The sequence below is a fragment of the Heterocephalus glaber genome, unplaced genomic scaffold (genome assembly GCF_053883595.1).
Source record: "Heterocephalus glaber isolate CG9 unplaced genomic scaffold, H.glaber_assembly_v1.0 deba00000943, whole genome shotgun sequence".
Classification (NCBI taxonomy): domain Eukaryota; kingdom Metazoa; phylum Chordata; class Mammalia; order Rodentia; family Bathyergidae; genus Heterocephalus; species Heterocephalus glaber.
Genome location: NW_028258175.1, coordinates 3,135,980 through 3,161,161, shown reverse-complemented (window position 1 = coordinate 3,161,161; position 25,182 = coordinate 3,135,980). Strand labels below are relative to the sequence as shown.

Below are 25,182 nucleotides of genomic sequence, written 5' to 3'. Positions count from 1 at the left end.
AAGCAGCAAGAAAAAAGTGACTCATTATGTACATTAGATCTTCCCTAAGGCTGTCAGAAGATTTCTCAGTGGAAGCCTTGCAGGCCAGAGGCTGAGGCAGGAGGATTGCTGTGATTTCAAGACCAGTCTGAACTACATAGTGAGACCCTATCTCAAAACAACAACATAAAAAGTGAAGTAAATAAAAGCAGAGAGGTTGGTGAACCCTGGAGCTGAAGCCTAATCGTGATGTCACTAGCAGAGTGGAAGGAAAATTTACCTGAGGGATCATCATAGTGCGTCCAGTGGAAGCTGAGGTCAGGAGGTTGCAGAAGAGGCTGGTGCACATTGGGGCCCCTGAGAGCTGCCAACTCCGAGGGAACACTCAAAGGTGCCGGACACCTCCCCATCTGCTGTCCTCATACTTGGTCAAGCAGATGGACTGCTTGAAGACCCGCAAGCCTCCCCACATCCCTTAACTCCACAGCAGACATGAGATAATCTCCAGAACCCCCCCTTAGGAGAATTCCACAGTGGTGGGTGCTAAGGTTGGGAAGGGAAGGCCCAAATTCAAAAATTGACTGAGTTAAGCAAAGGAGAAGTTAGTTTTCTTGTATTTCAGTTTATACATTGGGATTCATGCCTGCTGTGTGACTAAACTCTTGCTATGGCTCCCTATTGCTCCACAACTAACACCAAACCTCTTAGTGCATCGTAAAGGTCCCTTGAGGGTCTGGCTTCCATCTCCTCGCAGCCCATGTCTCACCACCCCACACAGACAGGAGACATTTGAGCCACACTGGACAGCTCGAATTCACCCAGAGATTTCCCCAATGCTCCTGCCCACCTCTTCCTTTGCCTGGAATGCACCTATGCACTGACGCCATCCTGAGAACTCTGGCTATCCTCCAAAAATCACCCAGCAGTAGACCAACCCATGACCCAGGATAAACGAGGGGTCCTTCTGAGTGTTGCTACACCTTTGACACCATTCCTTTACTACCTACCAGGGTTTATTGCAATTGTTTGCTTATTTGGACATCTCTACCACTCCATAGTCTTTTTTCTTCCTTCCTTCTTTCCTTCTTTTTTAATTTTTAAATTTTTTGAGACAAGGTCTCACTATGTACCCAGGCAGTCCTCTAATTCATAATCCTCCTGCTTCAGCCACCCAAGTGCTGGGATTACAGGCCTGTGCCATCACACTTGGCTCCCGTCATGCTTCTTGGTAAGAAAATAATGTTCTTTTCCTTTTTGCCTGCTCAGTGTCTAGCAATGGCCTGGAACCCAATGCACTATTGATACATTTTCAATGAATGAAGAAATGAGTAAAGCGAATGACCTCTCTGTGTGTGCCTCAATATCCCTATTTGCTAAAGTAGGAAGACAGGCTAGATAGTTAATAGCTCGGACATTCTGTGAGCTCTATGGATCTGCATTTGGTTGACAGAGCCATTAGCAAGGTTCAAAATAGATTTGTATAAGTACTTGTGAGTCAGATGGGGGGAGATGGGATAAAAGAGGGGAAATGCCTGAGTTATGTCTTTCATTTGGGGCCGAGAAATTGAGAGTCTGCAGCTCCAGGTGGATAGCAGTGCAAGGCCAGACTCCGACCTCCATCTCTGCGCTCTCCTCTGGCTGCTGCCTACATCCCGAAGAAGGTTCTCTGTTGGGGCACGAGGGAGGCCCAGCTCCAGCTTCCTGTCCACCCTTGTTTAACTCCAGGGTGGGGAGCGTGAATTCGCCCCTGATTGGCCTAATCTGTCGCCGGCACCTGACTGAATGACTCACCAAGGCCAGAGGCGCATAGCCCCGAGTGTCACAATCCTGCGTCTCCAATCAGCCCAGAGACTTAGAGCCCAGCGCCACCTGCACACAAGGGGGGACAGTGTGTCCCTCCAGAGACAACAGCTGGGGTCCACGCTGTGAGAGGAAGTGGGGGTGTGGCCCCCCTAGGTGTCTGCACTGGCGGCTCCCTCGCCAAGCCGCAAACAGTGGAAACCCCATCTCCACAGGCAGCTCTGGAATTCACTCCCCGCTCCACATGCACCCCTCGGGGGTGGGCACAGACACCACGAGCCTCTGGAGTCCTGGATTTTTCTGACCAGCCCCATGTGTTCTTCTCTACACCTGCGACACTTAAATCGGGCTCATGAGTCACTCAGGAGTCTGGGGTCCCCCTCCTGCTACCCCACCTTACAGTAACTCAGTCTGGTTCCTCGTGTCTTGTGGCCACCGGGACTGGGGGACCCTTTCCAGACCAACCCTCGTACCGGCCCCACTGACACTCACACGTTAGTTGTTGAGTGGCGACACTATGCTGGAAGCCGAGTCAAAAGTGCACCCCACCATCTCCAGTAAACCCTGCTGACTCCTAACACTGCTTTCTCCTGACCAGCTGGGCCCCTGGAATCCACAGGAGCGCACTGCAGCTCTAGACCCAATGTCTTCTCATTTATTTGGCATTCATCCGGTCATCAGCAAACGTGTAGGTGCTTCCCCTCAGCAAACGCTGGGCTAAGAGCTGAGAATATAATGCCGAACAACACTGACACACCCCTGGCTCCCCAAGAAGTTTGTTTTCAAACTAAAGAACAAAGTCACTACTTACCAGTTACACAAATGATTGTTTAATTTTAATTGTAATGGGTAATAAAAAATAATGATATAGCTTGGAATAAGAACATGCACATTGACTGGAAGATACCCTTGAAGAAATTATATTTACACTGAAACTATAAGATTAAGTAAGACGTAGCCAGCTGAAGAGAGAGAAGGCAAAGGAAGCAGCATGTACAAAGGCCCTGGGACTGGAATGAAGTTGACAAAGAATCCTTAGCCCTATAAAGAATGGAAGAACACAAGCCTAGGAGGTATATTTAAGTCAGTATCTTCTAGATGGGAAGTTTTGAAAATTCCACACCTTCTTTCATTAGAAATGGAGAAAACTCTATAAGCCAGCCAAGACTGATTTTTTTTCTTACCATTTCTTCCCTATTCTCATATAATTTAGACTTCAAACAGTCATTTCCTACATGGCCTCAGGGCACCTAACCTGGAGCATCCCTGGGACTCTCCCAATTATAGCACTCCGCTTATTAACTCTCCACCAACAGGCTTTCCTGAAGAAGTGGGCCTGGGCTCCAGAGGGGAGCGAGTGTGAAGTCCTGCTACTGTATCGCCCGCTCCTCGGCATTCGAGCCCACTGGTGAGACGTGGCTGCTCCCAACCGTCAATCCGCAATGCCTCAACGTCGTCCTCGTTAAAGGCTGGGAGGGTGTTAGAAGAAGAACATCCTGCGATTCAGACTCTCTGTCCCCTCCCTCCGACTGTCTGAACACTGTCACCAGCACCAGCCAGACCCCCCGCCTGCCTGACTGCCTCCGCGACCCCTATTATTTATGGCAGAGCGTGAAATTGATTGTGGGGAAAGATTCACACTGGAATCAAATGAACTCCTCCATTATTGCTGCATGAATAAATCTGTTCCTAGGTTTCCCCCAGGGAGCAGGTGTCTAACCCAGGTTCAAGGTAATAGATGGCGCTGGATGGGAAGCTCAGGTGACTCTGTTGTAACGACTGCCAAGTTATAAGATTCCCAGGGCTAAGGGGTTCTCTCTCCCCACTCTCTGCCCTGCTCTGAACAGCTCGGAAGAAGCGGGTCCCAGCCACCGCCCCACTGTGTGAGCACCCGACCTTCCCTTGGCTGCTGGGTACATGACAGATATTTCCATACCGCAGGCCCTGGTCATTTCTAATCCTTTTCACAGGAAATATGCAGTGAGTGTTAATGGGGTTACAGAAAGATTAATAGAGCTTTCAGGGTACCCAGGCCTGGCTGGCATTTCTGCTGCAGAAAGCCATCAGCTCACGAAAATTTAATGATGAGACTTAACCCATTAAGACAACAAAAAGAAAACCTCCACCCATTTTGCGCTTAATCTTATGTTCCTTTCCGGTGATACCAAGTCATCCTGGCTGGAGAAAAGAGGTAGAGCTCACGTGCTGGGGACTGCACTTGGCACATCCAGAAACACCTGAGGTCGCAACTCTGTGATCTAAGGTCACATGCGGCCCATGGGTACCATCTGCCGGGTATGCCTGGTGTCTGGGGGAAAATAGGAATCAGTAAACACACAAAAATCTGGGCTTTCCTTGAAGTGCCAGAAGATCTGGCAAGACTATTTCTGCATCGCCAAGCAGCCTCAGTGGGCAGGTGCTGTGAGTGCTGCCCCCTGTAGGTAGCAGAGGGCAGGTGCCTTCTATGATACCTGTCACTGTCCAGGGTCATTCAAGGAACTGGACCCTGGAAGCACTTGAATTGTGTGCCATGACATTTCCCGTGCCACTGAGGCTGCCACAACTACTAAGGCCTCCCTCTTGGTAGCTCTGATCACACATGGTCCCAGCACAAAGTAGAGAAGACCCAGGTGACTCTTTTCAAATGCGTAGATCTCGTGGCAACAGAACAATGTCTCAAGTCAAGATAAAAACTAAGAAAATTAAAATAAACAAATAAAAAGTGTCTTTACTGTATCTCTCCACTGCAACATTGTATAACATTTTATAATGTCAGCTTTCCCTGTCAGCCAAATGGTCTACCTCACCCGGATTGGCTTTGAATCGCTAGGGTGGAGAGACCAGTAGGAGACGGCAGAGGGCTGTGCTTCCTAGGCTGGGGACCAGCATGCCTGCTGCGGACTCCCAGTTGTCCAGAGAGACGGGAAAGTTGAGCCTGTCATTGTGACTTTCCTCCATCAATTTGGAGGTGGCATCCTCATCACTCACATCCAGAAATTTGACCACTTTCCTGCTATGTCTTGGCATTATATGCTCTTCAGTACCTCTGCCAGCACAGGAAAAAGAAGTGTGTCACTTCCTCCAGTAGATCTGAGTGTCTTATGGCCAAAGCTATCACTTGCATCCTTCTCTGTGTTTATCATCAATAGATTTAACTACTGGGCACCTGCACAAGGCCGTGTCATTTCATGGTCACCCTCTTTCCTGCTGGTCATCAGCTTCCCCTGAAGGGAAGGGCATGATGAAATCAGGTCAGTTCAAACCCACCATGAACCAATGTGTAGAATTCAAGTACGAAATTTAAATTGACTAAAGAAGAGTAGACAACATTATAATTGCCTGTCAGTTATCCAGCTTCTTTTTTAAAAACCATGTCCCAGTAGGTTTTCTTACCATAATTCTCTTTTGAACCATGTGCTTCCAAGGGAGACACTCACCACAGCTGTCCCTGGCTGGACCCAGGACTGGTGCATAAGGCAGTGGCTGTCACACAGGGGCTGGGCAATGACTTGGGAAGAATTCCAACCAATCACAACATCTCATGATACATGGTGCATCCTAAGCCAATCATAGCCTCTCTTCTGAGCCTGTTAATGCTAGACGAACAAAGAGGAAGCATGTCGCCTCTAATGGCACAAACCATTTTGGCTGTTGCATCTCCGTATGATAGTTGAGATCTAAGAGAATGTGCCGCTCAAGGGGTGAGATTCCTCTCAGTCTACTTTTTTGTTAATCAGCTTGGATTACAAGTTTCACCACCCAGAGAGCTGAAGTCCCCCTCAATCCTAGTGCTCTGAGTCCTAGCTTCCAACGTAGCAGTGAGTTGGGTCTTTGCTCTGGTTTCTCCCTTCCTGATGTCTCTGAAAAGCACCAAAGGTGCTGATACATCCACATGAGTCCTGCTCCTCCTTTCCACCTGCTAATAGAGCATAAGCCAGGTAAGTCCTGGAGCCCAGAACCCAGATGCTGTAACTGCTGACCCTGTGACAGCTCTGCAGGCTCTGGCTGACCCCACATCTCAGGAGCCCCCGCTCCTGCCACTAGCATGGAGAAGGGCCCTGTTGATGTCACCAGTGATGCCGAACCAAGACCTCGCAGGTTAAGCCCTGGTGGCCACATCACCAATCCATTTCAGCTCCCCGGAAATTAGGGAAATTGGTGCAGCTTACCTAAAATCACTCTAGTGAGCAAGGGTCCATGAATTGAGGAAAGGGCCACTGGCTACCACCGAGTACAGTTGTGATGGGCCCTACTGAAATTGATCCCGGATTGAAGCAACACAGTCAGCTCTTCATGGAACAATTATTTCATTTCATGCACGGTCACACATGTGCACACATACATGACAACACTGTCCCCCCAAAAAGGCCATGACTAGCAACAACACCCAAGTGAAGACAACCTTGGCCATCCAGTGCCCCGTGAACAAGCGAGCCCTTTTTCAAGTTTGCTCCAATGACTTAGTGAGATCCCCACATGGTCTCCACAAGTTCAAGCCTGTCATACTCTCCAGTTTTCTGGGAGGGGTCACTGGTCCTGATAGTCATGGCCATGACACTACAATTGTGCTGGGTCTTCTGGGCACAGCACCCCCGGCAGTGCTCAGCCTGAGTCCTCAGGGCTCCGGAATTATCCCGCAGAGGCAGTAGGCAGAGAAGGACCCGTTCCTACTCTTGCCTTTGGTCACCTCCACCCCCGAGAAGCCTAGCTGGGCCCAAACCGTCCAAAGGGTAAGCATGGCCAGCATTCTTCACTGTCTCCCTGCCCCTCTCCTAGGGCCTCAGAGACACTGGCAACACCTGGCGGGGTAAGGACATCATCCCATCCCTGCACTCTGGGCTCCCAAAATCTCCACCTCCATCCGACAGTGCCCGAAAGGGTCACTCCAGGCCCGAAGAAGCTATCTGTCTACAAACAAGGAAATGTGTGACCCCCAAGATGCTGTGGGGTTACTTCTCGACTCTATTGATTTGCCTAAAATATAGACAGTGGATACATTATGTATTTATATCCAGTGCCTTTCTCCCCCACCCTGGTTTTTACACTGTCAGCCACGAGTCCCCCCAGGTGTAGACAGATTACAAGGAGGAAATCTTTGCACCAATTTTCCGAGTTTTCTTATGCCTCACTCCTCCCCCTTCCCCCTACTGCTTTTTGAGTGCTGAAGCACCAGAATGTTCTTCAGGATATTTCTTAAGAGTTTGTTTCCCCCCTGGAATTGGATGATGTCCCCTTCATCAAGGATGACCCTGCTCTTCTTCGATCTTTTGCCACATTTCAACAAACACCAATTCCTACTCCACGGCGCCCCAGCTCGCTGCCTCTGCTGCTAAGTAGCTGCAGGATGCTGGGTATGTTACTCACCTTCTGAGTCTCGTCCTTTAGGTGAGGGAAGGAGACAGAAGGATCCATAAAGTCAGGGCACTGTGGGGGCCTCAGGAGTGCTCCAATCCAGCCTCGGGGAAGAGAAGGCAGGCGTGACTCAGACCCTAGAGACTTGGTTCCCAAACCCAAGCCTTAAAAGTGAGCGGGAGTTAGGAGTGCGGCCCTAGGAAGGACGTTCTCAGGCAGAAAGTGCTGGGCCCAAGCACCAAGGCGGGAAAGGCATGGGGAGTGGGGCAGCGTGGTACCGCCCGACAGAACACAGCGCCTTCTGTGGGCAGCCATGGAGAGAGCCGGGTCTGAAGACGCTGCAGGCCCTGAGTGTGGAGGGCTCAGCATCCCAGCTGCACAGCTTTTACTGGAGGCCAGTGGAGCCTCTGGAGGGGTCTGGGCTGGTGCTGACCTGGTCAGTATACATTTTAGCCAGGTTGCTGTCTGTAATCTGTGGGGTCCAGAGTCACCTCGCAGGCTGGGCCTCGGGTGAAGATGGGAAGGCTGAGCGGGGTGCAGGGTGAGCTGCTGGCTGCCTTGGGGCTCTTGCAGGATTTCTAGGGTTCAGGTAGCTTTGCACCCTGATAGGATTTCTCTTGTAATTTCTGTCCCATGGTAAGAAACACCAGGGAAGGGGCTGGAGCACACTATCCCAGCACATGACTCAGGTACGCGCGTGCATACTTACAGATAAGGAAACTGAGGCACCAACAAATATCGTGATTTTCCTGAGCTTGTACAATGGGAGAGCTGAGGAACCAGGAGGCGAAATGGCCCAAGATCGGCTCCCGACTTCGAATCAGCATTGTGTTAGGCGTTGCCGCCGACCTCAGGACTTGAAAACATGGGCTGAGGCCTTGGTGTTTCTGTTTCACGCATGAAAACACTGAGCTTTGAGCACCGGGGTCTCTGCTTGCAGAAAGGAATGGTAACAGTCAGGCTCACAGCAAACATGCATCACTGAGCACTCGATCGCTGTCAGGTGTCAGGCTGCAGGACTGCACAGGTGAACTCATCAGCCCACACTGAACCTAAGGGAAGGAGCCAAGAGCAGAAGAGTCATCTGCCGAGGCCGCACAGCAAGTGCTGAGGGTGAGATGAGAACTCAGCCCATCAGGCCTGGTAGCTCATGCTCTTGGGGCTCCTCTAGTCTCGCCTTCCGACGGAGCGCGTATTGCATTGCAAACAGCTGGGGTAGGAGGACTGCTCCCCGAGTGCTGCTCAGGTTTTCCAGCTGTGCCCACTCAGGATGTCCATTACAACTTCATGTGTCTGGTGCCAGGCATTTCCCAGGAAGACCTTGAACGGCATTCAGAATTCAAATCATAGAGATCAAACTGGCAGCTCAGTTGGTAATGCCTACCTAGCTTACAGACAAAGGGAAAACTCAAAGTTAAAGGGGGAAGTGTTCTATTTTTTAAATACAGAAATGGATGCCCAGACAGCAATGCAGCACCTGGATACCCCAGCCCCAAGCATCTGCTCATGTGACTCATTCCTATAGCTCTGGACTCCTGATGAGCCCATTCCACTCATTTCCTGTACAGGTCCAAGCCCTAGTTAGTTACACTAGTGTGGAGGTCGTTCATGCTGTTGACCAATATTTCTGGTTTCCTCCTCCCAAAAACTAAGTTCATGAAACTTCGCATCTTCTTTCACTTACATGGTGCCACATGAAATGTGAGTAGTCATTTGTGAGTCCGGGCAGAAGTTCTTAAGATGCACTGTGAAGTCTACCACACATCCTTCCCCCTTCCCTGGTGACTGGCAGTGGCCCAGATGCTGACAGCTCCATCTTTAGCCTGGGTACCAGAGTGAGAATGACACAGGCCCGGCCCCACCTGGCCCATGAGGGACACCGTAGCGTGAGCAAGGACCCACACTCGGCCCTCATGACTGCAGCACAACCTGAGCAATCCTGATGGACACAGGAGGTGTGACAGAGAGAAATACAAGACGACCTTTCCCTCAATGTAACCAGAGTCCAGCAGTGAGAAAATCCAGCAACAATCACAGTAATCCTTGCCTGAGTTCAGAGGATCTAGCTCAGTCACGAGGCTTCCTCCCACACACCCGCAATCGCTCACCAACCCGCGCAACCTGGGGAACTGGCTTTGGGAGGGCTTGATGTGTGTGTGTGCTTCTCAGAGAGCCTGAACTAGCTCCTGAAAGGCCAGGGAAAGGATATGTGGCCCATCTGGAAAATTCATTGTTCCCTTGCACAATGATATAGCCCTATTTATCCTTGAGTCAGGAATCGCCCTGTGGGCAGCTGTGTAAACTCCAAGGGAAATGGGATATCGATTTGCAATCTCTTAGATACACACACACAAACACACACACACACACACACAGCCTCCTTCTAAGCTGTAGCTTCTAAAGCCTTTATCACCAACTCCTTATTCTTTTTCTCCTTTGGCTTCATGTTTGGAAAGACATTTCCTCCAAAATAGTTGATACATACTAAGTAATAGTTTCTTCCTGCCAGCAAGATAATAGTCTTTTCTTTCAATGTCATTCCAGATTTTAAAACCCAACCTTTAGTTGGCAACTGCTCTTTATTTCACTGGGTCCCCAGTTCACAAATGTACCAAGCTCTATTAGCACTTCTGGCTCCCATTCACCAAGATTTTGACTTCAGTGTCTGCTAGGTGCCTGGGAATCTGCATTTAGCAGAACCACCTGGCCACTCTCATGCTGGAGTCAAGGATTATGTTATGGAAATGCTGGTTGCAATGACCGAGTGGAAAGTGTCGTGCAGCCCCAATTCCAGTGACCACAGATGCCTGGAGACACCATGGCCTCATAGCCCCACTACCCACACCCCCATCTGCATCAGTGCTGTGCCTCACTCTTACTGGTCTCTCTGCCTGTGGCTGTCCACCCCCAGGCTACCTCATATCCCACACCCCCATCCAGCATGCACTGCCAGCTCCAAAGCCTCCCTGAGAACCCTTTCCCTACAATAAGCCTTTACTGAGCACCTACTACACATAGCCATTACACTGAGCACTTTACATTAGAATTCTTATTTAATCTCCACCAAATCCCTATGACACAGGGTCTATGAGGAATCTCACCTTAGAGAAGAGGAAACTCAGAAGCAAAGAGTTAAGTGGCCTTGACATTTATGGGGCCTTGGGCAAGTGGGGCCAAGTGGGGCCAAGTGGGGCCCCCTCCTCCTTGCGTCTTGGCTCTGTCTTACACTGGAGCGCCTCCTCATGGGTGTGTGGATCCAGCCTGCTTTGCCTGTATTTCCTATAAGCAGCCAACCCTGGGGCACTGCTCAAGTTGGAATGCACCCAGAAATGGCACCCTCAGGGGCACACATTCATGAAAGAGGTTCTTGCAGGCCCTGGACATAGACTAGGATGAGATTCATGGCTCATGTGGTTGGAAAAACAGAGCCTGTGGTCTGGGTAGGTGACCCTTGACCCCACTGACCGAATCCCATGCAGAGGCCCACGGCCAGAGGAGAGCCAGGGCCAGCCCTTACTGTGCGCTCTGCCAGGACCAAAGGCACTGCTGACAAGGCCTTGCACCCATGAGCTGAAGACTGGAGCGCCCGCCCCCCTTGACCCCAGAGCCCGTGACCTCCACTGACATTTCACTCCTCCTCCTCGCTCCAAGCACAGGCTTTGCAGCATGGTCCCTGCTATCCCTCCGCACCTTTGGCAGCTTCCTGCTGGACCCTCCCTCCTGTAAGCCGGGATTTGCCAAATGCAAAACATGGCAGGCTCACCCTCCTCCCTCCCAGGCTTTGTAAGCTCTGTTTCTTATGTCAGAATGCCTTTCTCTTTCCTTTTCACGTGGAGAATTCCACCCACCTGAAGCTCAGGTCCGGTGTTCCTGCAAAATCTTCTCTAGTTCCTTCCCATCACGCACAGCAGGTTTACTCACCGCTCTCTCTGGCCATCCCCATCCAAAATCCACATGGCGAGGAAGATGACTCTGAGCCCTCTGTGCATCCACAGAGCCCGCAGTCAGAAACACTCAGGCCTGGAAAAATGTCTCTTACAACAGTCAAAGAAACCCACTGCCAAGCCATTCCCCAATGTTTCCAAAATCTAGATATCTCTCACTAAATAAAACCCATCTCCCATAGAAGACTCAAAGCATTAATCCCCCAAGTAGGTAAACATGCTCATCGGGAGCAAAATAACTAGAAATAAGACAAATGCCCATCAGGAGTTTAATTGGTTAATGAAATTAGGTGAACAGGATGTGATGGAATACTATGCAGATGTTAGGACTAAAGCACATTCATTCTCACATGAGAAACAGTTAAATACAGGAAAGCACATTAGAAAAGAGCAGAGAAGGATCACACTTAAAATTACATCTATAATATACATGAATATAAATGTCCTCATAGAAAAATGCCTTCCATTATAGGTACCAAAGAACTGAGTACCGAGAATGAAATGTCTCTCAGTCTGAGGACCATGCTTCATTCACTGTGGGTCCTGCAATCAAGTTCATGGGTCATTGTCAGACATCAGAACATATTAGAGTGCATCGAAAGTAGTAATTGGCCCAGAATGCCCCAAAGCGGCACAAAGTTGGAGAGCTCTGAGCAGTGCTGGCTATGTCAGAAGGTGTGGCCAGCTTCCCAGAAGGCATGGAGGGGCCTCACCTGCAGCCTCAGCCCTGGAGGCTGTGGAGCCCGGCAGCACTGTGTCTGCAAAGGGCATCCTCCAGACAGAAGAAGCCATGAAGTGGCGCCAGTCCCTTCCTCTAGTCTCCTGTTAGAAGATGGGGTCCCACCAGCCGGAGCTGCAGTCACAGAAGCAATGATGGGCACATGGAAGGACTCTAGAAACCAAGAACCTCAGGACCTCAGGAGAGAAGGACAAAAACGTCAGTCCCTCTTCGGGAAAAGAGCCACCTGATGTGCAGCTAGCTCCTTTCAAATTTGTCACATTTGATTCCTCCAGCAACCCTCGGGAAAATGTAGTCATATCTCATATCCTCATTCTAAAGATGAGGAAACTGCTGCTCAAAAAGGTTAGGCAATTAGCCAAAAGGCATTTAAGCATAGAAGAGAGTGGATATGGACACCTGGTCCTCTGACAAATACTTCCCAGGGTCCTTCAGTGTCCAGCCACTGGCAAAGGCTGCATAGCAGGAAGCAGAGTCTCCTCTTGCATTGCCCTCACATTCTGCCTAATTCCAAATTTGAAGCTTCTCCTAGCTCCACCTAAACAGTCTCCCAATGGGCTGTGGCCTCGGAAACCTCCTGCACTGACCTTGCCTAATTAGTCAGATAGCACGCCAGCCAGCCAGCCAGCCTGCCCTGCCAGTTACGCAGTCCTGCAGGCTGAGCGCCAATGGCAGGCCAGAGAAGCAGCAGCCTGGAGGAAGCTCCCAGTCTTGAGGGGAGAAGGACTGGAGACCTTGTTCTGCTCACCACTCTTCCCACCCCCATCCTCCCCTGCTCATGCTGTGCGCTGCTCTGTCCCTCTCAAAGTGAGAAATCCAAAGACAGAAGCAGAGTTCAGGCTGATAGAGTTGCTTTCAAATGTTTAAATATTATAACTTACAGTAAGAACAACATCACGATCCGAGACACAGAAACACGTGTGCACACATCCTCACCACCCAAGCATCACCTGGACGGAAGTTGTGTGAAGTCACCCTACTATTTGCCATGCGCTCTAATATTTTCTGCTGTCTGACAGCGACCCATGAACGTGACGGCCAGACCCACAGTGAAGCACGGCCCTCAGACCAAGACACACTTTGTTCTTGGTAAGGATGTCAACTTACTCATTGTAGGGTTCTGGGAAAAGCCACTTATCCAAGCCCCAATTCCCCCCTCTGTAGTATTAAAAATACTATTTCCTCTAACATAAGATGCTGTGAGAATTGAAGAGGACAATGCTTATAAAACACTTAGCTCAGTGCAGGACATGATGTAAGTGGTCGATGAATGTAAGTTCCCATCGTTACAATTTTATTTTCCAACTACAATCTCCCTCGACTGAGGAAGAATGAGATCATGCCCTCCTCTTCCAGAAGGGGAGAATCATATTTGTGTTTCTGCAAGGACAATGCTGTCATCATTTTTGGCTGCTATTGACTTTACTGTCAACCAAAGCCCCCCAGATCCTCCCTAGCCATGGACTGTTCTCTCGCTGCCTTCCCACCGTGGTTGGTAGGGTGTGGGTGTTCGCCTTAAAGACGCGCCTGGAGTTCCTCCTCCAGTTTGAGTGCAGAGCCGATCCGCCAGGGGGCGGAAGCCCTCAGTACACTTGGGTATCATCCAGGGAACCCAGACCCTGCCCTCACTCCGCAATCCAACAAGCAGCCTAAATCCACTCTCTCTCTCCGGGCACAGCCTGTTGCAGGTTTTCATGTACTTACAGTGATTTTAAGAAGATGGGGTAGAAGTATTTTCTCCCATTTTACAGGTGAGGAAATGGCTTCAGTTAGCAAGGAGACATTGGTAGTTAGTGGTAGGGCCTAGACAGGTATTGATGTCTCCTGAACACTAGGCTACGGAAACCCTGCACAGAAAGCCTCTGCCAGCAAATCCAGAGCAGGAGCTCAAGAGAACATGAGAGACTTACAAACAGCTGAAATTCCCTGCTGTATCCCATGGCAGAGGTCTTCAGATTTTCCAGGAAGAGCTACTTCTTCCTCCCAGCATTTGATGTGGATCTGCATTTGATGAATAAACACCTCGCTCTGTCTCCCCAGTGTCCAGGTGTCCTTTATCCCTCTGCCCATGGTCACTGCAGGTGGCTGCTCCCTGGCCTACCGGTCAGTACTGTTTACCAAGTCCATGATTGGCCCCCAAAGAAGAGAAAAGCAGAAAACATTTGAACTTGCAAATACCTGTGACCACCTGCATGGAAAGGTCAGGAGTCATATTGTTCGAACAAGAACTTCAGAGCAAATGCTGGATTTGGCCCTGGGCTGCTCACTTACCTCCCTGAGTCTGCAGAGGAGAATCAGTGCTGTTGTTAGCAGTGTTCCTATCATTACATTGTCGTTATTCTGTGTCAGAGGCTCACTGAGAGGATCGTATCACCCTTAATACATCAGACAGTGAAGCGGAGCGCCCTAGACAGCAAGCCTGAGACTGGATTCTGAGATGCAGAGAGCTCCAGGGAAGAGGACAGTGAGGGAAGCAGAACGGGATGAAAGATGGAAGAAAGGCAGGGATGTGGTCTCAGCCCAGGGCTGCCTTCAGCCTGATCCTGAGGAAGCTCCAGACCACACCCTGAACCACAGAGCTGGTCCCACATGGAAGCCAGGAGGCCACACTGCATCAGCTATGGTATCGGCTGCTGACTGACCCCTGTCTCGTGGGCAGGTGAGATGGCCCCTATTCAGCCAGGTGAGGCAGCCCTGTTTGGCCAGAGGAGGTGGTTCCTATTCAGGCAGGGGAGGAGGCTCCCATTAAGGTGGGAAAGGTAGCTTATTCAGCCAGAAGGCGGCTCAGAACTACCTTCAGAAGGTAGCCCATGGCAGCTGGAGGATGGGTAGGACTCCTATTAGGTCACCAGTAGCATCCACCACAAAACAGAAACCAGCAAACATAAGCGTCCACTTGATGGTGGTTATTATTATTTTAAATTCTCCTCCCAATTCTCAAGCTGAGCTGGTTTCACTTTCTGCACATCTAAGGCTTCTATCTTGCTTTGGCCCCTGACCCAGAGCAGTGGAGACCCATCTACAGTGATATCATAATGACAGGAAGAAAATTCCCTTCTCTGATGTGGAAATCTAATGCCCTGAATTGTCCAACATCAGAAACCTCAGAAAACCCTAACAGGATGTTTTGACATATACAGTTCAGGCTTCAGACAACTGTTTCCCAGTGAAAATATGAACTCTGCAGAGAAGAAAAGCAAGGTCTAGGAAGCCAGAATGACAAGACGGGTCTGTCTGAAAAGCTGGATGTGTAATGCTTGGCATGCGCAGTGCTTGGGCTGAAAGCACAGGTTTTCAAGGCAAATCTTCTTTGCCCTTCTGGGGCCACCGTTTCCCAGAAACTGGAGTGTTTCCCAGAGTCACTAGGAAGATAACCTTGACCACCTGCACCTGCCGTAGCTGGGCCCAGACCTCAGCCACCAACCAAAGAGCCACAGTGAGCTGCAGCAGGGAGGAGAGGAGATCCCGCTCTGTCTCGGCCACATCTCGTGTGTGACCATCTGACTCCATCTACCTGCTGATGGCACCTGCATTGGAGTCCCCAGGCGGGACCCTCCCCTACACCGCAGCCTCAAATATCCCACAGCCACAGTGTTGGCTTGCCGGCTACCAGGCCTCTCAGTCACCTGGACGGCACGGAACTCCTCGAGGCTCTCCTGGCTGAGCCCTCTGCATTCTGCAGGGCAGCCCCACTTTGGGCCTGTTCCAGACACAGCAACCGCAGGGGCCCTTTCAACTGGAAGGCAGATCGTGCGGCTTGCCCCTTCAGAATCCCCCAGGACTCCCCAAGTCACTGCGGCAGAGCTGAGCTTCGGACAGCGCCGCACGGGTCCTGCATGGTCTTCCACCTTCCTCCCCGTCGCCAGGACGCTCCACTCCTCCCTCCTTGCTCTTTGCATCTCTCATACTCAGACTCATTCTCTTGTCCTTCTCCCACATGCCAGGGACTTCATGCTTGCCTTTCTGAGCCAGGAACACTCCCCCCTGGATGCCAGTGTGGCTAGCTTCTTCGGGCCTTTCTCTAACTGCTACCTTCTCCACGCCCACAGTCCCTGGCCACCCATGCCACTTAAACTGCAACCCCCCACCCACCCCAGAACCACTCCCTCTTTTCTGCTTCATTTATTCCATAGGCCTTACCACGACCTAAAATGCTTCCCATTTCACCTGTTCTCTTTGTCTGTCAGTCACCTCCCCGCTGGACTGAGAGCTCCAAGAAGCCTGTGATCCTACCTGTATCTCTAGTACCCAAATACTTCCTAAATAAATGGACACATGGGTTTACTTAAACATCTATTTGTAAACCGATTCCCTTTTAACATAAATAAATTCATTTTAAGGGGAAATACATAGCTAGCCTATAAACGAGCCAGCACCCGAAGTCATAAGAAGAAGTTACCCAGAAAAAGAAACACAATGAAAAGAAAACGCTATTATTAAGCCTAGCTAGAGATAGCTGCCAGCCCATTCCCTAAGCCTTCAGCATGACATCTCTTTTCTAAAAAGGGAAATCAGCAAATGTTTAAAGACCCACCAGCACCAAACTGAGACTGCTTTTAACTAATCAAAAGAGCCAATAAAGAACTGAAAGACAAATCACTTTCTAGCTCGGATTCAACATTAAATGTTCTCGGGTCTCTGTCTCACCTGAACATCTCATCTTCCACTCATAAATATTGAGCATTCCACACTTCTGGAAGCAATAAAATAGCTATTAATTATCTTCCATTTCCTGAGTGTCAGTTCCTCCCACAGTTTCCCCACGTGTGTACAGGGCACCTGAATTCCCTGAATTGCTCCGGTCAAATCCAACATCACCTTCTCTCTCTTTCTCTTACACAGCATATATCCAATCGGTCGGCAAATTCTTCCTGCTCTACCTTCAAAATGTCCCCAGAATCTGATCATATATTACTATGTGCAATATCCCTTTTCTGAGTTAATTGGTGGGGAGGTACTGAGAGCTGTTTTACATGGATTCTGCCCTGAAGAAACTCACAGTGTGGCTGGGAGATAAAGCTGCATGTAATTGGCATCCAGACAATGGAGGAAATTGTAAATCCCACAAGGAAAGAATATACCACCTGCTCTGGAACCTAATATGTGATGGATGTTTCGCGTGTATCTGTTTACAGGTGTGCCGGCATATTTCTCGTGAGAAGGCCGTGCTTCCTAGCACCCTGATATTAGAGGCTTGGACATAGGACTTGCTTGGTCTAATAAGGTGTGAGTGGAAGGGATGGTTTCAGAATTCAGAGTCAGGGCTGTCCATTCCTGCTCTCCCTTCTGGGACTGTCCAATCTCTTTCTTGAGACTATGTCTCAGCCACTGCCCTTCCAGCCTGAGACTGAACAGGAAACATATGCAGCAACATTCCCCTGCACGGTAAGGAGTGAGTGCACACTGGTTATGCCCCTGACCCTCTCAGCTCTTCACTTCACAGCACTGCTGTGCAGAGAGCTGAGACAGAAACTTCTGGGAGGCGGTGACTTCGGGAAGGCATCAGGGACGCCTCCTGAGCAGGGGCAGCATTGCAGGTGGACTTCAACCGCACACACCGTGCTTCAAGAAATACATCGCTGGATCGCCAAGCAACCAGGTATCAGAAGACAACGTCTCAGCTAGGGCCATGCTGGGGACAAAAAAGCTCCTGTGAAGACTGCCTATGACCTCACAGCACACAGAAGGGAACAGAAAGATGAAAAAAGAGCTGGTGAACTCCTTCCTAAGCATTTGAGTGTTGGCGTTTGCCCTTGGGTAGCTTGTTTGTGTGCACTTAGGAGAACCCAACCTTCTTCCTTTTTCTCTCAGGATTCCCAGCCCTCCTCCATTCTCCTCCCTCACATTCCTCTTGGGAAATCTGCCCCTGTCCTGGTCAGTGAGCACCCGGAGTAGGAAAGAGTCCGCCCTGAGGGGGGGACCTCCAAAAGCAGAGCCTGAGGCAGAGACTCGAGTGCAGGGAGTTTGAGAGCTGTTTTTGAGAAAGGAGCAGTGAGGGATGGGGAGAGCTACATGGAAAAGCAAGTGAAATGGACGCTGTTGACCGGACGAGAACCACGGGGCAGGCGGGCCTCGGCCCGGGTCTCTCCGAGGAGCTGTGCCCAGCGCCCTTGGAGTGGCTCACCGCGCCGCCCCGCCGGGGCCCAAGGCCTTGACCACCGCCTCCTGTCTCCCTGGGGCGAAGTCCTCCCTGGGGACGGGGACGGGACGCCAACCCCACCTCCTGGCGGCACCTGCGCCGAGTCAGGCCTCTCCAAGAGGCAGCGAAGCAGACACGCGGCCGTCCACGCTTCCCGAACTGCCCGCCTCTGGGCCCTGAACCGGATGTGCCCGGGACACAGCTCGGCGCACAGCAGGCCTGCCTGCTACAGCTACGACAAAAGGAAAGGAAGAGAGTTTGCGGCACAGGCGTTCTCACCAGCGTCCGGGCGGACCGCGCACAGCTCGGCTCCACGTTTTCCAAGTTGCATCGTCGTCCTCCCCCACCCGACTCTGCCCCTTCCCCTGACTTCCGGAACACACAAAAGGGCCCCACCAGACTGATGCTGACATTCCTGCTTTCCACCCGCCACACCCAGAAGATGAGCCGCTTGAAGGTCGGACGTCTTCCCCTCGGTTCACACCTGTGTCCTCTGTGCCTAGAACAGCACCTGGTAAGTATCCTGTGCTGCACTGGGTCTGTCCAATGAACACACAGCTTAGACGAGAAGGTTCCACAAAGCCCACACAGTAGCCTACAAGGCAGAGGCTAGCAAGAAATTTCTCAGCCCGTCACTGTGTCTGGCCCTACTGAGCGGCCCCAGCTGACGTAAAGGCACATGTGAAGCAGGAAGTCTGAATCAATACCTAGACCGGAAGTCCGGCTGCAGAGAGGGGAGATGAACAATTCCGTGCAGAGCGCTCAAGTTGGACAAGTCCACCGCGCTCAGTGAGGTTGAGTAAATCAGTTACTGCTTTTGAGTTGCACAATTTTGCACTTAAGTAAACTGGCAAGAAAGTGACCAAGCTAATAGCAACCCTAACTCCTCGCCCTGCCCTGGTCCTGTGCTCTCTGACCTCTCCAGAGCTGTGGTCTCCTTGCCTCGCCTCAGAGACCTCCCCAAGGACTTGCCATCAATACAGCCAGGAGGAATATTTCTCTTGTGGTACTGCAGGAATTTCCTCCCTGAGAGAAGAACATAAAGATTAACTAGGTGAGGAAATTTTTCCCTTGGCTCTGAAGCTTGGGACATTTGTCTGATCCAGTACATATTCTCTAGGAGACAGGCTAAATTAAAATACTAATAGACTGCTGTATTTAAAATATATTTACCAGTGATTAACAGCTCTGTAGATGATATGTGTTTCAATAATTTCTTACTACAATGTGGGGAAACCTCAATAAATATTCTCAGGATAATTAGTGGATGTTTATTTAACACTTGGCTGTTTTCCTGCACACCCAGAAAGGTGTCACTAGTGCAGGTGGGTCCCCTCTGACGTGGAAAGAGGGACCCAGCCCTGGATCAGGCACCGAATCTAGCGTCACAGCAAAAATGAGAGCGCCACCCTTGGGAAATAGCTCTCCTGCATTTGGTTTGGGCTGCAGTATTGCTGAGTATGTTTTAGGATATTGGTTGCTGGTATTAAAACCAGATGAGTGCACGTCAAGCTCGGTCTTGATGCTTCTCTTGACATTTCTGAAAGTCTAGCAATGCTCATTTTCTCCCAGAGTCGTTCATGGCAGGGCTTGAGAAGACAGGCCTCTCTGGTCTGTCACAGCCATCAGCTGTGTATTTCAAGAACAGCCTGGCCACCTAGATAGATTAAGTTTGCAACCCAATGCACTTGTGATGAGTCTTACATTGGCCACCCCAAGGATTTTGTTCAAAAGCTACAAAAATGCCACAAGCAGAGATGCTGCCCTAGGATGGGGCCATTATGTGAACAATGCTGTCATACCCTTCCTGCATGAAGCTTCTGCCTTGCTAGAGGCCTAAAAGCAATGGAACAAGCTGACCATGGGCTGAAACTTCTGAAATAATGAGCCAAAATAAGCTCTTCCTTCTTTAAGTTGTTTGTCTTAGGTATTTCATCACAGGGTTGAAAAACAGAATAACATGAATACACAGCTGCTTGCAACTTCCACACCAATCCAAAACCTCCAGTGTGACATTTTTACTTCTCAGGTCCTAGAGGACTAGAAAGCATAAAGAGGAAGGGACCTGATCCCTGGAGGACAGCATGGAACAGAGCTCTTGTGCCAGCTCCTACTGGACTGTGATGTGAGCATCTGAAGCCGCTGAGAGTTGGAGAATGTGTGTTGCCACAATTGGCCTACCCATTTATTTCTCTCCCACCCAAAGCCAGGAGACCATTTTTGGAGCCTCCTCTTTCTCACTGGTCCTAGTACTGATACCACTGTGCAGGCTCCCAGAGTGAGCAAGCGAGCTCCCACCTGTGCCCTGAAGGGGGTTCACCTAAGGACCCACCAGAAGGAGAGGTGAAGCTCTTCCACGTCAGGAGCTCTCACCTCGGGTCAGCCTGCATGTGGCCCTAGTCCTGGAACTTGAAAGAAGCACTGGAAGAGGAGCAGGAACATTGAACCTACTACTCCCAGCCTCAAACTCCAGAGTCCTGATCTCATGTCTAACCTGGGTCACCTGGGCCCTCTCTCTTCGGGGGCCTAACCCTTGTCTCCAGTTCCTCCTCTAACTAAGCTAGGGACACAGCCACCACATTTCACCAGGGAGGAATAAAGCCAACTGCTGCTGCTGTGGGCCCTGTTAACAGCTGGAACCCAGCTGACGTCAAATCTCGGTTCTTCCCGTGGCAACAGCCGGATTTTCTGAACCTCTTCACTCCTACAGAAATGAATATGTTCTAGCACTTTGCATGAACATCAATGCTGAGCCAAGGATGGATGCTTCTAACTTGGGTAAGTAAAACACCTCTCCGTATGTGACCCCTCGGAGCAAATGATAGGTGGTTCCCCTCGTCCAGGGCTCTGTGCCTGTGGGTTCAGCAACTGGGTGAAGAGAAGGTTTCTAAAGAGCTAGAAATGTGTGCCCAGGTAGGCGAGTCCAGCCTCTGTGGTGCCCCAGGTCACCATCCTAACTTGAGGAGGACCTCCCTGCCCTTTAATATTCAGGTCAGCAACCTGGACAGGGCACCAAGGGAGGTCAGAGAGAAAAGGGAGCCGGCAGAACTCTGAATGTTAATGCCGGCCCCAGAGTGGAAGACCGAACACCTAATCCAGCTATCACTCCAAGGAGGAAGGGAGGCCTGTCCAGAGAGGGATCCTGAACACGTACCAAGCAGGAAGCCGAGCACGCACAATCCAGCAGACACGAAGCTGCTGCTGTCACAGTCCCCATCTGGGAGCCCGTGCCCATCACACATGCCAGGCCCCACTGATCCTGGCCACTGGTCCGTAACTATTAGTGATTTCTATTCCCCGTCCTTAGAGGACAAAACCCCACTGTGTCATCGTCTCACCCCCCCAGACCTGCTCTCTACCATTTGTCTCCCTCCCATTGGCCTTTCTCTGCCAGGCACCAGATTTCTCCTTGTCTCCTTCTCCTTAGCTTTCCTCTGCCTCTCGGTCTTGCTCTGTTCTCCCAAACCTGCCTCTGGGTGGCTTCGGTCTGTATGGCCCTCACCAATCCCATCTCTGTCTCTGCACACCTCTGAATATCACTGTTTCTCTCCACCCACCCCCACTTCTCCTGCAGCCCTCCCTCTTCATTCAAACCCCATCTCTGCGGGGCCAAAGGGGAAGAACCCAGCGGGACGAGAAACCAAAGCAGATGGTGGTATTTTATTTCTCTGCAGAAGGGCTGTGAATTGCTCCTCATACTCTCCCCAGGAGGAGACCCCCCCCTTACTATATAAGTGGCTATTGCTGAGGAACTAGAAGGCAGGAGAGTGTAGAGCTGGACAGACGAGCCCCTAACTCAGGCCTGGGGGGAGAAAGGAGGTGCAGGCCCAGGGACCTCTCTCAGTCTGCTCACATCAAAGCCATGTGTCTCACTCCTCCTCAGCAAATTGTGCTTAGCTTAGCTCAGCTTCCAATCAGTGATGTCCCTGGAGCCTGTGGGGAGACTAAGGCCTATGCAGATCACATCATGGACCCCCAAGCATCATGCTGTTAATTAAACTTTCAGCCACTCAAGAGTTTCCCTCCGCATTTCCAGTCCTCGAAGGCTCTCAGCGCTCATTAGCACTGCTGTACACATATCTGAAGAGCAGTTCCAGGGGCTTTCTCTGACCCTTGAGCGCTTTGATGGATTCTTTTCTCCTCCAGGCCTTGCATCAGGTTCTTGTTCTTTCCCCACCACAATGGCAGGCAATACCTTCTTACCACCTCTTTAATCTCCTTCTTTATTCTTGTTAGAGGAAAGGGTTATTTAGGAGAGGGTGTGCTGGGGCCGGCTTTGCCCAAGGGAGGCAATTTAATTAAAGTGCCTACTCTCTCCCAGCTCTGTGCCAGGCACAGAGGACACCTAAGGAAGTAAGATGAACTCCCCACCCTGCAGGGCCTCCCATCCACCCAGAAAGATAGAAACCTAATTGTCAAAAAGAAATGGGTCACTCATCCACACAAGTCAGATTTGGTAATATGCTTTCAGACTACCCAGGGTTTTCAAATATTTTTTAGCCACCAACTTTTAAAACCAGAAAATCTGAAATTAAAATTTACTTTTCAGGGTTCTGCTTCAGTGCAGCCATGCTAAAACAAGAAGCCTTTCAGAGAGGAGAGAGAGAGAGAGAAAGAGAGAGAGAGAGAGCTCCAGATCTACAAAATCATAATTGATCTTAAATTCATCAGAGAGCTGAGGTTGCTGAGCATCCGGGTAGTTTGAAGTCTGAGAAGAGAGAGTGCTCCAAGGAAAGTCAGAACAGCAAGCTGGGGTAGAAAATTCAGAAAAGAATTTGAGACAAAATACAGACAGAAAGTAGGAGCAAAATATTCAGACAGGAAATTGAGACAGGAAATCCAAACTGGAAGTAAAAATAGGAAATGAGAATAGGAAATCCAACTCAAGAGAAAGGGGTAGCCACCATGTCAGCGGGAAAGAGACTCAGCTATAATTTAATAAGTAGCTGAAGGCCAAGTGCAGGCTCAGTAACCCTGAAATCTCTCTGGGAACCCCAGACATAAAGGACTTTGGCCTCCTTGGCAAATATTTTTTTTTCCCATCGGTCTCTGTGGAGCTCCCAAGAAAGACAATAAAGTAGAAGCCACAGAGAGCCACCTTCACCTCAGAGTGAGGGGAGGGGACCTAGGGCTCTGAGAGAAAGGCTTCAAACCCATCTTCCACACTCCCTACCAAGCCTGCTGGATCTTCCTCTTAAAGGCCTTCTTGTGGGGGCAGCAGATGCTGTTGTTCTAGTGTCAGGTGAGGACCTACAGCTGTGGGAAAGTAGAAAAAGAAAAATCCTCTACCCATGAGAAATAAGCAAGAAATATCACATTCCTGGACGCAGCAAGCTAAAGCAACAGGTGCTGTGAAAATGCCTGTTAATCCCAGACCAGGAGAGGAGGGACTTAGGCAGAGCTCTGGGGTTACATTATTCCTCCATGAATTCCTGCCTCTCCCTTCTCTTCTCTCCCTGAGTGAACAAATATTTTTTAGTAGCTAAGCCAATAGACATATTAGCAAGCACACAGTAAGTATTCAACAAATACTAGAAAAAAAACTTATTACTGGAAAAATAGTAAATACGTAAATAAGGAAAGAAATGGCCCAGATATTATTGCCTTTCCTCCTGCATAAGCTTGAGCTCATGGTGGGCCAGCTCCAGCTCCCATCATATAGAGCAGCGTTAGCCCTCCAAACTGCTTCTAGAACAACTTTTCTACCTGGAAACATCTAGGAGGTTCCCCTTACGGCTTCTCACAAAACAAAGAAATGCATAAAATGTGGTAGACAAGAGTGGCAGGCTAGCGACTCTGGCAAACACAAGAACAGACAAGAGCAATGAGAAGCGAGTCTGGGGTAAAACCATAAAATTGGGAGCCAGACAGATGCTGGGGTATGAATTCTAGCTAGAGTAAGTTGCCGAAACACTCCAGTTTTCCATTTCCTCCTTTATAAAACAGGACAAATAATGGCACCGGCCTCCTGGAGCTGCCGTATGTTACATTCTGTGTGGGTTAAATGTTTACACCTGGACCTGCATAGAAACGTCTGCAGAAGAGACTTCTATCTCATTCCTGACTCGTTTATGCCAGGCCGATCCCATGTTATTCCTTTAAGCCGTATCCCTCAGAAACCCAACCTATTTTCTGAATGCCAACAATCAAAGAGTTCAAAAAAAATGACTTTAGAAAATCTAAATGAGAACAGCTTTTCCCCTGTTTGGCAGTGAAACACCACTTACTCTTCTGGTGTGACAAAATGCTTCACCTTCTGCCACATCGCCTGCCATCGGAGGCCAGGGTACAGTCATCAGAGAGCATAGGATAAAACATAAAAATGCTGCCCAATAAATGTCACCCTTTCAGCCATCTAGACATCACGTAGACCTCCAGGAATCATCTTCCCGGTCTTCATCTCCAATGGGCATGAAGGTCCAGACTTGGCCCCTTCTGCTGGCATCCTTAAATAATGGGTCTGTTTCATGGCTTTTCTACAACATCAGAGAGAGTTTTCTTAAAAATACAAAGCACTGAGACAATGATTTTTGGGAGTCTCTGAGGGGAGTATTCTGGGGTTCCCAGAAGACCAATATCCCTTCTCCATCCACGGCAGTTCCCCACCGCTACCTCATGCCCTGTCCATTAGCCCAATCAATGAGTTGGTTAAACAGCTATGGCTACAAGACTTGGAGGTTCAGAGTCCATTTGTCCAGGTGCATGGGGCTGAGAACCCAAGAGAAGCAAATGTCAGGCAAGATCAATAAAGCTCTGAAATGGCCAGGGATTTAGCTCAGTGGTTCCACCACCTGCCTCGCAAACGCAAGGTCCTGAGTTCAATCCCTGGTACCAAAAAAATAAATAAATAAAGTAAAATAAAGCTCTGAAAGGATGGAGAAATGAAGTTTGAGCCTCAGAGTTCATGCTTAGGCAAAGCACTAGAGACAGTCAGCAAGCAGCAGCCCCAGAGGAGAGCCCGAAAGCCAAGTTAAGAGCAAAGATATGGAGGCATGGGAAGAATTCTAGACTGGAGAACACAGAGACCAGGGTTCCCCAGGCCATGGTCCCCACTAATTCATCGTGGTGTGAATTGCTCTCTGGACAGCGTAAGGAGCTCAGGTTCTAGAATCAAAAAGTTCTTGGTTCAAGTCCTGAATACACCTCTCACAAGCTGTGTAACCCTAGAAAAACTCTGATTTTTTGGTTCCTCATCTGAAAAGTGGGATTCTGAACAGTAGTCACTCATG

At 49.8% G+C, this 25,182-nt stretch overlaps 1 protein-coding gene across 23 annotated transcripts in view; it reads right to left on the bottom strand.

Moving 5' to 3' along the window:
* The window catches only part of Hrct1 (histidine rich carboxyl terminus 1), a 255,785-nt gene that overhangs the window by 87,810 nt on the left and 142,793 nt on the right, over positions 1 to 25,182 (bottom strand). For 15 of the 23 annotated variants that reach the window (XR_015450373.1, XR_015450361.1, XR_015450363.1 and 12 more), the window contains 2 exons: positions 7,841 to 25,182; positions 7,144 to 7,235 (listed from right to left, as the gene is read on the bottom strand). The exon at positions 7,841 to 25,182 is cut by the window's right edge. The exons of 2 other annotated variants lie outside the window; for them this stretch is intronic. The gene's annotated coding sequence lies outside the window, so the exon portion shown is untranslated. Of the gene's footprint in view, positions 1 to 5,216; positions 5,376 to 7,143; positions 7,236 to 7,840 lie in introns of all 23 variants that reach the window. 6 more of the 23 variants (XR_015450376.1, XR_015450379.1, XR_015450372.1 and 3 more) reach the window with 5 other exon arrangements.